Genomic DNA, 15,278 nt, shown 5'->3' with positions numbered 1-15,278 from the left:
GAGTGGACTAACACGGCTACCACACTGCTCTAATCTAAAGGACAAAAAGTGCAGTCAATCAAGATTTCTTTGTAGTCCTATCTGAAGAAGGAGCCTGTAGGGGGTCTGTAGCAGGGGCGTAGCCAGACACCCAATTTTGGGTGGGCCTGGGCCCAAGATGGGTGGGCAGAACTCCGCCTTGTCCCACGAGTGATTTGGTCTCTCCCTCTCTTGCCTGCATGCCATATGGTCTCTCAAACATCCCCCCTCCCTCGCATAAATAGCAGATTTTCACCAGCAGAGAGAAGCAACTAATACACACTGCTCATGTTGGCCCCACAGCTTTCCCTCTGATGCAACTTCCTGTTTCCGCATAAGTTGGAATGCATGAGAGGGAAGACTGTGGGGCTGGTGTGAGCAGTATGTATCAGTCGCTGCTTGCCGCAGACAAAGATCTGCTATTTACAAGGTATGCAGGAGAGACAATTGTTGGGAGCTTGCGACTGGTGGGGCTTGGGGATCTCTGCCAGCCACATCATAGGTGTGCTGCTACTGGGTGGGCCTGATCCCAAACTGGGTGGGCCTGGGCCCACCCAGGCCCACCCTTGGCTACGCCACTGGTCTGTAGATTGTACCAACTTTGTTTCTTTGCTTTCCCTCTTTCTTTTCCTTCCAACATGTTTTCCTTCCTTTCCTTTTTATTGCTGTTGCTTATTGTAAAAAACATTGCTGAACCTATAACAAGGATCGAGAGCTGGTATATTAAGGGGGTTATTTTAGAAGGCCTATTTGCAATTTGGACATGCATAAATTGACATTTAGAAATATTGACTGCAAACACGGCTCCATCCTGATTTTAGAAAACTGGGATATACACATCCAAACTGCAAATATATGTATATAGCAAGCGGGTGTGGCCTGGGTGTTTCTGGGTGGGACTAAGTCAAGGCTAAAGTATAGTCATGCAGTCCTTATTTCAGAAGGTAAATGCAATTTATATCTCTTGAGATCGACATTGGAATTTACAGCTGCTCCCTGGGATGTCGAGGTTGCAGAACAATATCCACCTTATAATTGAAAGAGAAAAACTCCTAGATTTCGACCCAAATCGGGAGATAGACGTTTATCTCACAAAAACGAATAAATTGGTATAATGGAAAGCCGATTTTGGACGTTTTCACCTGCACTCCATCGCGGAAGCGTACAAAGTTGACGGGGGGCGTGTCGGAGGCGTGGCGAAGGTGGAACTGGGGCGTGGTTATTGGCCGAGGAGAGATGGGCGCCTTTCACCGATAATGGAAAAAAAGTATGCGTTTGTAGCTAGAATTTAGGGCACTTTTCCTGGACCCTGTTTTTTCATGAATAAGGCCCCAAAAAGTGCCATAAATGACCAGATTACCACCAGAGGGAATCGGAGATGACCTCCCCTGACTCCCCCAGTGGTCACTAACCCCCTCCCACCACAAAAAAATGCTGTTCCAAAACTTTTTATTTTCACCCTCAAATGTCATACCCATCTCCCTGGCAGCAGTATGCAGGTCCCTGGAGCAGTTGTTAGGGGGTGCAGTGGACTTCAGGCAGGTGGACCCAGGCCCATCCCCCCCTACCTGTTACAATTGTGCTGCTTAATGCTTAGTCATCCAACCCCCCCAAACCCACTGTACCCACATGTAGGTGCCCCCCTTCACCCCTTAGGGCTATAGTAATGGTGTAGACTTGTGGGCAGTGGGTTTTGAGGGGGATTTGGGGGGCTCAACGCACAAGGGAAGGGTGCTATGCACCTGGGAGCTCTTTTACCTTTTTTTTTGTTTTTGTAAAAGTGCCCCCTAGGGTGCCCGGTTGGTGTCCTGGCATGTGAGGGGGACCAGTGCACTACGAATCCTGGCCCCTCCCACGAACAAATGCCTTGGATTTATTCGTTTTTGAGCTGGGCACTTTCATTTTCCATTATCGCTGAAAAACAAAAATGCCCAGCTCACAAATTGTCGAATAAAACATGGACATCTATTTTTTTCGAAAATACGGTTCGGTCCACCCCTTCACGGACCCGTTCTCGGAGATAAACGCCCATGGAGATAGACATTTTCGTTCAATTATGCCCCTCCACGTGTTTTTTGCAGTGTTTTACCGGAAGGATTAGGGGAGGTCATCCCCTTAATTCTCTTTATTTTTTATCACCCCCTCATAAAAAGATAGTGATACTGGCAAATGATATCAAGCACTGGAGGGATCATGGGAGGTCATCCCCTTAATCCCCAATATTTTTTTTATCACTCCCCCCCCCCCCAAATAGTGATACTGGCAAATGATTTCAGACCGGTACGTCGAGTTCCATATCTGGCCGTCTTCAAATCTAAGCTAAAAACCCACCTTTTTGATGCTGCTTTTAACGCCTAACCCTTATTTACTTGTTCAGAACCCTTATTTTATCATCCTCACTTTAATATTCCCTTATTTCTTATTTGCCCTGTTTGTCTGGCCTAATTAGATTGTAAGCTCTGTCGAGCAGGGACTGTCTCCTCATGTTCATAATACATAAGTACATAAGTATTGCCATACTGGGAAAGACCAGAAATGGCATACAGTGTGAGCTGAAACTACTACTGCTGTGCGGCAAACCGACAGTAGTCTCACTTTGATAAAAGGTCCTGTAGACTCTAAGCCTTCCAGGTACAGGGAAATGGTTATTGTACCTGAAATGTAACTCCTTGCCTTGAACAACTATTCAAAAAGCATGAACTAAAATCCAAACACACAAATATACAGTGATTTGAAAAACTGTCCAAATGATTTTGTCTGGAGGGGTATCCAACACCTTTTGGTATCAGAGTTAAATATGCATTTTAAAACAACGGTGTCTTTCCAGTAAGCTTTAAAGGTAAAAGAACAGAAATGAAAGCTATGCTTACTTAAAATTCATTTTGCAAGCTGAAACTTTATGAAAGTCGAGATGAGCTGAGGGTATTGACAAAAAAAAATCCCCGTCTTTCAACTAAAGAAATATGAAGGAGGTTTTTATTATTGGGTACCAAAGGCATGAAGGATTTGAGATTTGGATTGTGCAGGCACATCGGCCTCTCTGATCTTGAGAGAAGGGAAGTGTGTCATCTTACAACCTCCTAAACTAAAGCATCTTTGTTCATCCAATGAAAGAAAACACAGCCCACAGAGATTCCAGTTTTCTCCAGGATCAATACAAACACTAAAACTTTGATCTTGAAACCAAATGGGAAAAAACCCCATAAAACTAGACGTTAGTCAAATGGTTTTAAATTTCATCATATATTAACATGCATAAGACTCAGTTTCAAATATTATTTTGCTTTCCCCTGAAATTATGCTACTCTTATAAATGACATTGTTTCTGTTCGTGCTCTAGGAAGGTTATTTGGTGAGGTAAACAAATCAGCAAAGGTTCTTGAAAGTGAGCCTGTATCCTATTTCAGAAATTACAAGTATAGTAGATTAAATCCATTTGCCAAGTTGATTGATGCAGACGATTTTCCATTAATGTGCTCTAGTCAGCTGCCACAACTAACTGCAGCAGCTTCAGTTCCTCTTTCCTCTCTGACTTTGTTCGTTTTCCTCTCCCCAGGCAGTTGCTGTCTATGGTGCTCATTTTCAAAGCATATGGACGTCTCAAAATACTGAAATGGTCATCCATCTGCTAGGAACGTCCAAATTAGGGTTACCATATTTTGTCCCTCAAAAAGGAGAACACATGCCCCGCCCCCACCACACACCCGCACGCCCCCTTTCACACCCCGCCCCACCCCTTTCATGCCCTCGCTCCGCCCCCTGTCATGTTTTCCCCTCCCCCCTGTCACACACTCTGTCACTCCCCCTCCCCGTCACCCCCTCCCCTTACCTTACTACTGCCCTGGTGGTCTAATGACCTCTTCGGGGCAGAAAAGAGCCCCCTCTTTCCTGCCCGGAGCGCTGCCCTGGAGGCCTCACAATTACAAAAAAAAAGGTTAAAGTAGGTTTTTTTAACGTGGATCCTTTGGTTTATAGTTCACTGCACCAACCACTAGGCTGCCCCTATGCTCTGTATGGACATCTGTGTGGCTATTTAGGTAGGCCAGCGAGGGGCATGCCGAGCAGCCTCATATAACATGGCGGCTGCTGCCCGGCAGCTCCTGAGTCAGAGCGACCCTTCTTTTCCCGCTTCCACATCGGCGATCGAGATGATGAGGCAGGAGACCCGCTTGCCGTTGGTTGGGAAGCCGGAAGGGGCAGGGCTACAGGGGAACACATAAAAGCTGCCAACGAGGGCTAGGGAGCCTCTTGTTGGCAGCGAGCGGCGCGGGAGTTTCAATCGCGGTATTAGCCGGCTATCAGATCAGCTGATTTCCCGGCGCCTTTTTTATTTTTGCGGTTTCTCACAAAAGTCGGCCATTTCCCTTTCCTTGTTCGCGATCGCGGTGAAGTGGTGTCACGCCTTTTTAAATTTTGCCTTTTTCCACAAAGCCGGCCATCTTGCGACCATCGCGGACAGTGAGCGGTGCGGGAGTTTCCAACGTGGACCCCCCACAAGATAAAACCTGCTTTTCTTTGTTTTCCCTAGCGTGTTACTAGCTGGCTATCAGATCAGCTGATTTCCCGGCCGCCTGGACATCTGTGTGGCTATTTTCAAAAAATGCTGCTATACAGATGCTCATGTCTCTTGTTTTCCCATTCAAAATTTAGACATTTTAGGGGTCCATTTACAAAGGCACGCTGAAAAATGGCTTGCGGTACTGTAGGCACGGATTTGGGAAGCGCACCAATCCATTTTTCAGCGCGTCTGTAAAAAAAGGCCTTTTTTATTTTTCCTGAAAACAGATGTGCGGCAACATCAAAATTGCCGCACGTCCATTTTGGGTCTGTGACCTTCCCGCCAGCCAGCCAGAGACCTAGTGGTAAAGAATTTGAGTGGTAATGACCTGCACGCGTCAGATGCCACTTGGCGCGCGTCCACTACACACGCCAGAAAATAAAAAAAATATTTTTCAGAAGCGCGTGCCGGACGCATGCCAAAATTGAAATTACTGCAAGGGCCACATGGTAACCGGGCAGTAACTCCAATTTGGCACGCATTGGGCGCGCGTGGGGGCTTACGCATCTTAGAAAAAGGGGCCCTAAGTTTGTAAAATGGATGTCCGCGCTGGACGTTTCCAGCTCATAGAGGTCCATCTCATGTGTTTTTGAAAATACATGTGAGAAGGACGTCCCTATTCTGACTTGGATGTTCTTTCAAAAATGCCCCTCCACATCTATTAGGAGTAATAGTAACATAGTAACATAGTAGATGATGGCAGAAAAAGACCTGTACGGTCCATCCAGTCTGCCCAACAAGATAAACTCATATGTGCTACTTTTTGTGTATACCTTACCTTGATTTGTACCTGTCCTTTTCAGGGCACAGACCGTATAAGTCTGCCCAGCACTATCCCCGCCTCCCAACCACTAGCCCCGCCTCCCATCACCGGTTCTGGCACAGACCGTATAAGTCTGCCCAGCACCATCTCCGTCTCCCGCCACCGACTTTGCCCCCCAATCTCGTCTAAGCTCTTTAGGATCCATTCCTTCTGAGCAGGATTCCTTTATGTTTATCCCACGCATGTTTGAATTCCGTTAATAATCTAAGAAAGATCAAGGAGGGGTGAAGAGTTTGAAAACTAAACTTCAGTGCAAAACAATGCAGAGATGTGTATTTGGGATGTCGAAATCCAACAGACTGCAGGGGCGTAGCCACGGGCGGGCCTGGGTGGGCCCAGGCCCAGCCACTTTCCCTCCAGGCCCGCCCATCCAACATCCTGCTGCTGTCGCTGCCTTTTCTCCCGCAGCTCCGCCGGGTCCGGGAAGCAGGGTTCAGCAGCGTTGCCTGCCTGCCTGCCTGCTTTTTAAAATAATTCGTCTCTCCAAGCTCCACTGCATTCACTTCTTCGCCCGTCGCAAAACACTGCCGTTCGCACAGGCAGCTCCGCTCCCCTTTGCAGCGTCCATCTGGCCCTACGTATCCACTACAGGAAGTGGATCAGAGAGGGCCGGATGGACGCGGCAAAGGGGAGCGGAGCTGCCTGTACGAACGGCAGCGCTTTATGACGGGCGAAGAAGTAAATGCAGCGGAGCCTGGGGAGATTAATTATTTTAAAAGGCAGGCAGGCAACGCTGCTGAACACTGCTTCCCGCCACGCTGGTGACTGGCGCAGGGATGAGACTTCTCAAGCCTTGGGGGCCTCCAGAAGATTCTTCAGCTGGCAGGGCCCGGAGATCCCCGCCAGCCCAGGTATTTATCTTTACGGGAGGGGGATGGACAGAGAGGAAATATGTGGGTCATGCCCACCCAGTCCACCCCCAGACCCACCCAAAAATTGAGGTCTGGCTACGCTACTGCAACAGAGGCTTGGAAAGTCTGATTCTGATTTTGGATTTTAGTAGTAGCTCAAGACAAGTTACATTCAGGTACTGTAATTATTTCCTTGTCCTCTGGGTGCTTTAAGGGGTCCTTTTACTAAGCCACAGTAAAAATTGGCTTGTGGTAGTGTGGGCGCATTTTTTGGTGCACGCCGTGCCTGTTTTTACCGCGTCTGCAAAAAAGAACTTTTTTTAATGGGACGGAAAAAGAGCATGCAGTAAAACTGAAACCTGCGCATGCCTAAAACCGGCCTAAGCCCTTAATGCCACCCATTGATCTAGCGGTAAGGGCTTACACGCTACACTCGTGGTGACTGGTCGGCATGTGCCAACTGCTGATTACCGCCAGAAATGCCACACGTGGGAGGAAATAAATAAATAAATCATCCAGGCATTATGGGCGCACGGCAAATCTGAAAATACTGCCAGGGGGTCACGGTAGCCTGGCGGTAGACTCATTTTGACGCTCGCTGCATGTACATAGAGTCTAACGTGCCTTTGTAAATGGACTCCTAATCCCTTAACTTATACTTTGTACACACCTAAAGGCTTCCACATAAAAAAGTGATTTATGGTATTTTGCCTCTTAGCATGCGGTGTCTCACATATTACATATTTTTTGAAAATATTTTTAGGAGGGAGCAAGTTATGGACAGAGAGTGGGCATTCCCTCATTATCCAAATAGTGTGTTAGGATTACCGTGTGCTAATGCAGAGTTAATGCAGAAGCACTTGGTGCTTCCTAAATAGGAAGCAGTCCAGCTTATTTTCGAAAGAGAAAGACGCCCATATTTCGACCCAAATCGGGAGATGGGCGTCTTTCTCCCATGGGCGCCCAAATCGGTATAATCGAAAGCCGATTTTGGGCGTCTTCAACTGCAATCTGTTGCGGAAATGGGCAAAGTTGACTGGGGTGTGTTGGAGGCGTGGTGAAGGCGTGTTTATTGGCCGAGGAGAGATGGGCGCCCTCGGCTGATAATGGAAAAAAGAAAGGCATTTTTAGCGCGAATTTAGGTCACTTTTTTTGGACCCTTTTTTTCACGAACAAGTCCCAAAAAAGTGCCCTAAATGACCAGATGACCACCGGAGGCAATTGGGGATGACCACCCCTGACTCCCCCAATGGTCACTAACCCCCTGCCACCAAAAAAAAATACAACTTTAAAAACTTTTTTGCCAGCCTGTATGCCAGCCTCAAATGCCATACCCAGCTCCATCACAGCAGTATGCAGGTCCCTGGAGCAGTTGTTAGTGGGTGCAGTGGACTTTAGCCAGGTGGACCCAGGCCCATCCCCCCTACCTGTTACACTTGTGCTGGTAAATGGGAGCGCTCCAAACCACCCCCAAAACTCACTGTACCCACATCTAGGTGCCCCCCTTCAGCCATAAGTGCTATGGTAATGGTGTAGCATTGTGGGCAGTGGGTTTTGGGGGGGATTTGGGGGGCTCAGCACCCAAGGGAAGGGAACTATGGACTTGGGAGGTATTTTAATTTTTTTTAATTGTTACAAGTGCCCCCTAGGGTGCCCGGTTGGTGTCTTGGCATGTGAGGGGGACCAGTGCACTATGAATCCTGGCCCCTCCCATGACCAAATGCCTTGGATTTGTTCATTTTTGAGCTGGGCGCCTTCGGTTTCCATTATCGCTGAAAAACGATACCGCCCAGCTCAAATCCGCACAAATCCGATGCATTTGCCCGGCACAAACCGTATTATCGAAAAAAAAAAGATGGACGCCCATCTTTTTCGAAAATACGGTCTGTCCCGCCCCTTCATGTATCCGTTCTCGGAGATAGACGCCCATAGAGATGGGTGTTCACGTTCGATTATGCCCCTCAGTATGTGCTCTTGTGTTCATTTTTTTGTAGGTACTATGAGCTAATGTTAATACAGTGGGGGAAATAAGTATTTGATCCCTTGCTGATTTTGTAAGTTTGCCCACTGACAAAGACATGAGCAGCCCATAATTGAAGGGTAGGTTATTGGTAACAGTGAGAGATAGCACATCACAAATTAAATCCGGAAAATCACATTGTGGAAAGTATATGAATTTATTTGCATTCTGCAGAGGGAAATAAGTATTTAATCCCTCTGGCAAACAAGACCTAATACTTGGTGGCAAAACCCTTGTTGGCAAGCACAGCGGTCAGACGTCTTCTGTAGTTGATGATGAGGTTTGCACACATGTCAGGAGGAATTTTGGTCCACTCCTCTTTGCAGATCATCTCTAAATCATTAAGAGTTCTGGGCTGTCGCTTGGCAACTCGCATCTTCAGCTCCCTCCATAAGTTTTCAATGGGATTAAGGTCTGGTGACTGGCTAGGCCACTCCATGACCCTAATGTGCTTCTTCCTGAGCCACTCCTTTGTTGCCTTGGCTGTATGTTTTGGGTCATTGTCGTGCTGGAAGACCCAGCCACGACCCATTTTTAAGGCCCTGGCGGAGGGAAGGAGGTTGTCACTCAGAATTGTACGGTACATGGCCCCATCCATTCTCCCATTGATGCGGTGAAGTAGTCCTGTGCCCTTAGCAGAGAAACACCCCCAAAACATAACATTTCCACCTCCATGCTTGACAGTGGGGACGGTGTTCTTTGGGTCATAGGCAGCATTTCTCTTCCTCCAAACACGGCGAGTTGAGTTCATGCCAAAGAGCTCAATTTTTGTCTCATCTGACCACAGCACCTTCTCCCAATCACTCTCGGCATCATCCAGGTGTTCACTGGCAAACTTCAGACGGGCCGTCACATGTGCCTTCCGGAGCAGGGGGACCTTGCGGGCACTGCAGGATTGCAATCCGTTATGTCGTAATGTGTTACCAATGGTTTTCGTGGTGACAGCGGTCCCAGCTGCCTTGAGATCATTGACAAGTTCCCCCCTTGTAGTTGTAGGCTGATTTCTAACCTTCCTCATGATCAAGGATACCCCACGAGGTGAGATTTTGCGTGGAGCCCCAGATCTTTGTCGATTGACAGTCATTTTGTACTTCTTCCATTTTCTTACTATGGCACCAACAGTTGTCTCCTTCTCGCCCAGCGTCTTACTGATGGTTTTGTAGCCCATTCCAGCCTTGTCCCTGACATCCTTAGACAGCTCCTTGCTCTTGGCCATTTTGTAGAGGTTAGAGTCTGACTGATTCACTGAGTCTGTGGACAGGTGTCTTTCATACAGGTGACCATTGCCGACAGCTGTCTGTCATGCAGGTAACGAGTTGATTTGGAGCATCTACCTGGTCTGTAGGGGCCAGATCTCTTACTGGTTGGTGGGGGATCAAATACTTATTTCCCTCTGCAGAATGCAAATAAATTCATATACTTTCCACAATGTGATTTTCCGGATTTAATTTGTGATGTGCTATCTCTCACTGTTACCAATAACCTACCCTTCAATTATGGGCTGCTCATGTCTTTGTCAGTGGGCAAACTTACAAAATCAGCAAGGGATCAAATACTTATTTCCCCCACTGTATGTATATATCGAATAAACTTGAAATTTGAAATCTCATCTGGAATAACGTGTTCAGTTCTGGAAATCATATCTCCAATGAACATAGGTAGGAAACCTCCCAGAGTTTCATAGATTTGTGTTCTTCTATTGTACCCATATATGGTTATTAAGGATACAATAAATACCCTAGTGGACTGAGGTCATTGGGAACTGGAGGTTGCCTACCCTACCTTTGGCAAAAAAAAATACAGAGTAGAGAAATTCCAGGAAAGAGTTACCAAAATAGTTCAGTTTCACCATAAGTGCTTTCAAATGCAATTCAAGGACCTAAATAGATATACACTAGAGCAGGGGTTCTCAACCCAGTCCTTGGAATATTTCAGGATTTCCATAATGAATAGACATATTATAAATTAGCATTCAACTCATTAATGTTCACTGTGGATATTCTGAAAACCTGAGTGTCTAGATGTGTCCCAAGGCCCAGGTTTAGAACCACTGGATATATGGGTCAGATATTCAGAGACCTCAAAAATATTAGTAATACATATTTATTTATTGATGACATTTATACCCCAATTAGCCCGAAATAGACTCAAAGGAGACGGTTAGAGAGTCCTTAGATGTGAAGATGGCAGGGTAAGCCCGACAGGCTCTGCAATCATGCATCAGGAGTAGGCAGGTTAGGTGGGCATTACATTCTTTGCTGTAGGCATTTTCTCTGTTTGTATGTTTTGTAGATGTCAGGGGCGTAGCCAGACAGCAGATTTTGGGTGGGCCTAGGCAATAAGTGGGTGGGCACCAAGTGTACTCCCCTACCCTACACACCAAAAAAATATCTCAGCTGGCGGGGACCCCACCTTGGCAGTCTGCAGCAGGCATGCACTGAAAACTGAGCATGCACAGGTTTCAGTACCATGGAGAGCAGCATTTTTGTTACCATCAGGGGGAAGTCTTCAGCTGGTGGAGCTTGGGATCCCCAACAGCTACTGCTAAACGTGTGCTACTGTTGGGTGGGCCTGAGCCCTAACTGGCCCACCTGTGGCTACGCCACTGGTAGATATATTGACCCAAGAGTGATTTGAGATCTGAGGGTCAGGGGTTGTTAGTTGCTCCTTCGCTTCATCAGGTCTGCATAAAGGACGCCCGTTCAAGTGCATTTTTTGTTGTAGGACCTCGTTTGCGGAACGCACTTCCCTATGCTTTGTGTCAGATCTCATTATTATCTTTGTTTAAAAAAACAGATGAAAACTTTTTTGTTTTGTAAGGCCTTTTCTTGAGGGCTTTTGGGGTGGTTTTGAATGCCTGTTGGGTATTGTGGGGGGGCAGTTTTATTCTTTGTGATTTCTTTATATACATATTTTATTGCATTCTGCCTAGATGTTTGGATTGGCGGACTATAAATATGTTAAATAAATAAATAAAGTGCGAGGCAGCAGAGCATTTCATATCTTTTCCCTGAAATGGAAATTAGTTTTCTGTAATCAAAGCAGTAGGCTCAATGACAGTTTAGTGAAAATATAATTTACGGAAATTAATTACAGATACCCAACTGAGAGTGATAGTCTTCTGTTTCCTTCATTATTCCCCAGCACTACATTATGTTACTGATTCACAGCAATGAAAAAGATAGAACTGACATGAAAATTAATGGTCTGGTCTGCTTTTACTCGTGTCCCCCAAATTTGTATATTTTCATGCAGTCTAAAGAAGAATGTGAGATAACTTGGCTTTCTCATTTAAATTACACACATGTAGCATTCTGCTAAACTCTCGTGTTATATACAAGGAGCGATGGTCAAAATAACAAAATGTATACAAAGCTACATAGTTCCAGCAGCATTCCAAAAGATCGATGCAAAATAGAGAACCAAAACTATAATCATTGGTCAAAGTAGAGGACAACCTAATTGAAAGGCTCTTGGTTATGCTCAGTTATGTCTTAGGGCCTCTTTTACAAAGCCACACTAGTGATTTCTGCACGGCAAATGAGAGGAAGCCCATTTAGTTCCTATGGCCTTCCTCTCATTTGCCGCGTGGGAATCGCTTGCACGGTTTAATAAAAGAGGCCCTTAGCGTTAGCATTTTTAATGCACCTACAATTAGCGCACGTGCTAATCGTGTAGGTGCCTATAAGCATATTGTAGTCACCTACATGGTTACCATGTGTACATGGTTAATGCACATTTAAAACATTAACGCGCCTATAATTTCCTTTTTAAATTATGTTTTTTGTTCTTTTGGTGTGAATGTTCTTGTTATGGGTGGTGAGGCCTATTGTATTTATTTTGGTGTTCTTATTAGAGTAGATTTTATTTTATTTTTGTTTTATATTACTGTAACATTGGAAGAAACTCAGCATATTAGCTGCACAAATTTATCCCTGCTGTTCCTTACTCTTGTTTCTGTGCCTGTGTGCCTAGCCCTATGCGGCCTTTTGCTGTTTTAGGTGTCCAGCCAAAATGAGTGGGTTGCCTGCAGATTCTGCTGGCATTTTGTTTCAAGTTTCTTTTGTTTCGTTTTTTTTTTTTTTTTTAGCAACCCTAGAGCTCCTAGATTACCATTTTGGTGAACTTTCCTTCACCTTATGAAAACTCAGAACTTCTGGCATCACAACTTTCCAGAGACTTGGGGGAAAGTCAATGGAAGTGAAGGAGGAATTTGGACGCTTGGGAGATGTTCCTGGTGGCAGCAGTGAACTCCCCCAAAGTGATTTAAGCCCTTGTCTTAGGTCCATCTCCTGCTTCTGACCTTGCAACTACAGGAAGGTCCCTTCACATATACCTGAAGCAGAAGCCTAACTGAAAGAATCAGCTGGTTCATACCGTCACAGGTTGGCCATTGAAGGCACTTGCTAGAGAAGTAAGAATTCAAGAAGGATCAGGGACAAGAAACAGAACTAAAACAGTTGCTGCCTTGTTTTAGTGGACAGGAATGGGGGATCCTGTCCACCCCTACTAAATCCTAAAAGAAAGGAGCAGGTCAGTTTGTGTTTCTGCTACAGCAACCAGGGTGCCCTTTCCCATCTATACAGGGCTGAAGGGTATAGCAATCTAAAATGTATTACCATCATGTCTACCGGAGCCACCTGTCAATAACTGGAGGTTGGGAAAACTGTCAGGGACCCTTTTACAAAGACGCACCAAAAAGTGGTCTGTGGTAGTGTGGGTGCATGTATTGAACGCCCGCTGGACCGTTTCTCCACCGTATCTGGAAAAAAGGGGGTTTTGTGGGGGGCCGAGAAATGGACGTGTGGCAAAATTAAAACCAGCGTATGTCTACGGCCTGAGCCTTGGCTCACACGTTACCTGTGTGATACGCCTGGAACAGCTTTTTTTTTAAAAATCCGGTCTATGATTTGGTCCCTTACTCAACCTTTTTGACCCTTTAGATTTGCAAATGCATGGCCTCCTTATACAGTATGCATTAAAATATGGCGCCTTTGGGCCATGGACTTCTTTTTTCCTGACCAAGGACAGCATTTTTCGTGCCCATGGTACATGCATGGGAGATCTAGGTAAAAGTCACTTCAGCTACAATATTGTTTCACTTTAACCGGTTAAAAATTCATCCAGTTCAAAAAAACATCTAATTGAACTTATAAAAACCACATAAATATGTATCGTTATGAATACAGATAAATATATCCAGCTAACATTGCTTTAATGTGCTTTGGCACAATGACCATGGTAGTATCTATCAACATAGTAACATAGTAACATAGTAGATGACGGCAGAAAAAGACCTGCATGGTCCATCTAGTCTGCCCACGATAAACTCATATGTGTATACCTTACCTTGATTTGTACCTGTCTTTTCCAGGGCACAGACCGTATAAGTCTGTCCAGCAGTATTTCCCGCCTCCCAACCACCAGTCCCGCCTCCCATCACCGGCTCTGGCACAGACCCCGTATAAGTCTGCCCTCCCCCATCCTAGCCTCTCAACCACCAACCCCTCTTCCCCCCTACTTTGTAGGTGGTGAAATTTATTTCCCTGTAGCTTTTGAGTATTCTTCCTTGTTTTCTTTATATTGTAAATTCTGTGGGGAAGAGATATTGGAGTTATGGTTATAGCTCTCTGCACACTGATTCTGCTGCACAAATAAAGGTTCATTTGAAAAGATATGTTAGTTATTCTAGATTTTATTTTGATATAGTTTTTTTTTTTTACATAGTATGAAAGTATTCTTCCGGTTAAATAATTAGTAAGTTTACCCTGGGTTGGGAACTGTTTTTTTTTGTTTGTTTGTTTGTTTTTTAAACTGATTCACAGTTTACAAATCAAACTTTTCAGCAAGTCCTCAAATCATTTGGCATTACGAGTACTTATTTTGAAGTCGTAATTTGAAATAGAGCTTTTTTTTTTTTCTTTCTGTACCTTCCTAGCTGGAGAAACAGATGAGAGAGACCAGTCAAAGCTAGAAGAAAAAGTATGGGATCCTGATAGCCCTCTGATAGATCGACAGATAGACCAGTTTCTAGTCATAGCACGGTAAGTTTCATAATTTGTATTTTAAAAAATAGTTTACGCTCATTTTCCTCAGATGCTTTTCATTTGTCATACGTTTTGGAGGCAGTTTTATAAAGTATTTTCTGTGTGTAATGTATGTTTAATACACTAAAAATAGCACTTTTTTAAAATTTAATGTGTGTAAATATATGTACAGTTTTGTGTGCTAATGACACAAATGGGTGACATTCAATGTCACAGGGATGGAACTGCTCTCCTAAAGCTCAGAACTTCAGTTCAAAGTTTTGAACTCGCATGGGCATTTCTGTGTGCAGTGGTATTCTTAGACTCTTCGTTTTGTTTTCTTTTGTTCTAATGAGTAGATGTGAATTGAAAACTCTCCCTCGATTTATTATTTTTTTTTTTTTTTGCTGCATTCCAGGGTTGTTCTTTGTTCTCGTTTCTTCTCGTGAAGGAATTTTTTTGTTTTTGTTACATTTGTACCCTGCGCTTTCCCACTCATGGCAGGCTCAATGCGACTTACATGGGGCAATGGAGGGTTAAGTGACTTGCCCAGAGTCACAAGGTGCTGCCTGTGCCTGAAGTGGGAATCCAACTCAGTTCCTCAGGACCAAAGTCCACCACTCTAATCACTAGGCCACTCCTCCACTGTTGCTACTATTTGAGATTCCACTAGCAACATTCCATGTAGAAGTCGGCCCTTGCAGATCACCAATGTGGCTGCGCAGGCTTCTGCTTCTGTGAGTCTGACGTCCTGCACATACGTGCAGGATGTCAGACTCACAGAAACAGAAGCCTGCGCAGCCTTCTACATGGAATGTTGCTAGTGGAATAGCAACATTCCATGTAGAATCTCCAATAGTATCTATTTTATTTTTGTTACATTTGTACCCTGCGCTTTCCCACTCATGGCAGGCTCAATGCGGCTTACATGGGGCAATGGAGGGTTAAGTGACTTGCCCAGAGTCACAAGGAGCTGCCTGTG

Source organism: Microcaecilia unicolor, chromosome 5, assembly GCF_901765095.1.
Source record: "Microcaecilia unicolor chromosome 5, aMicUni1.1, whole genome shotgun sequence".
Lineage (NCBI taxonomy): Eukaryota > Metazoa > Chordata > Amphibia > Gymnophiona > Siphonopidae > Microcaecilia > Microcaecilia unicolor.
This window is presented reverse-complemented; position numbering follows the sequence as displayed.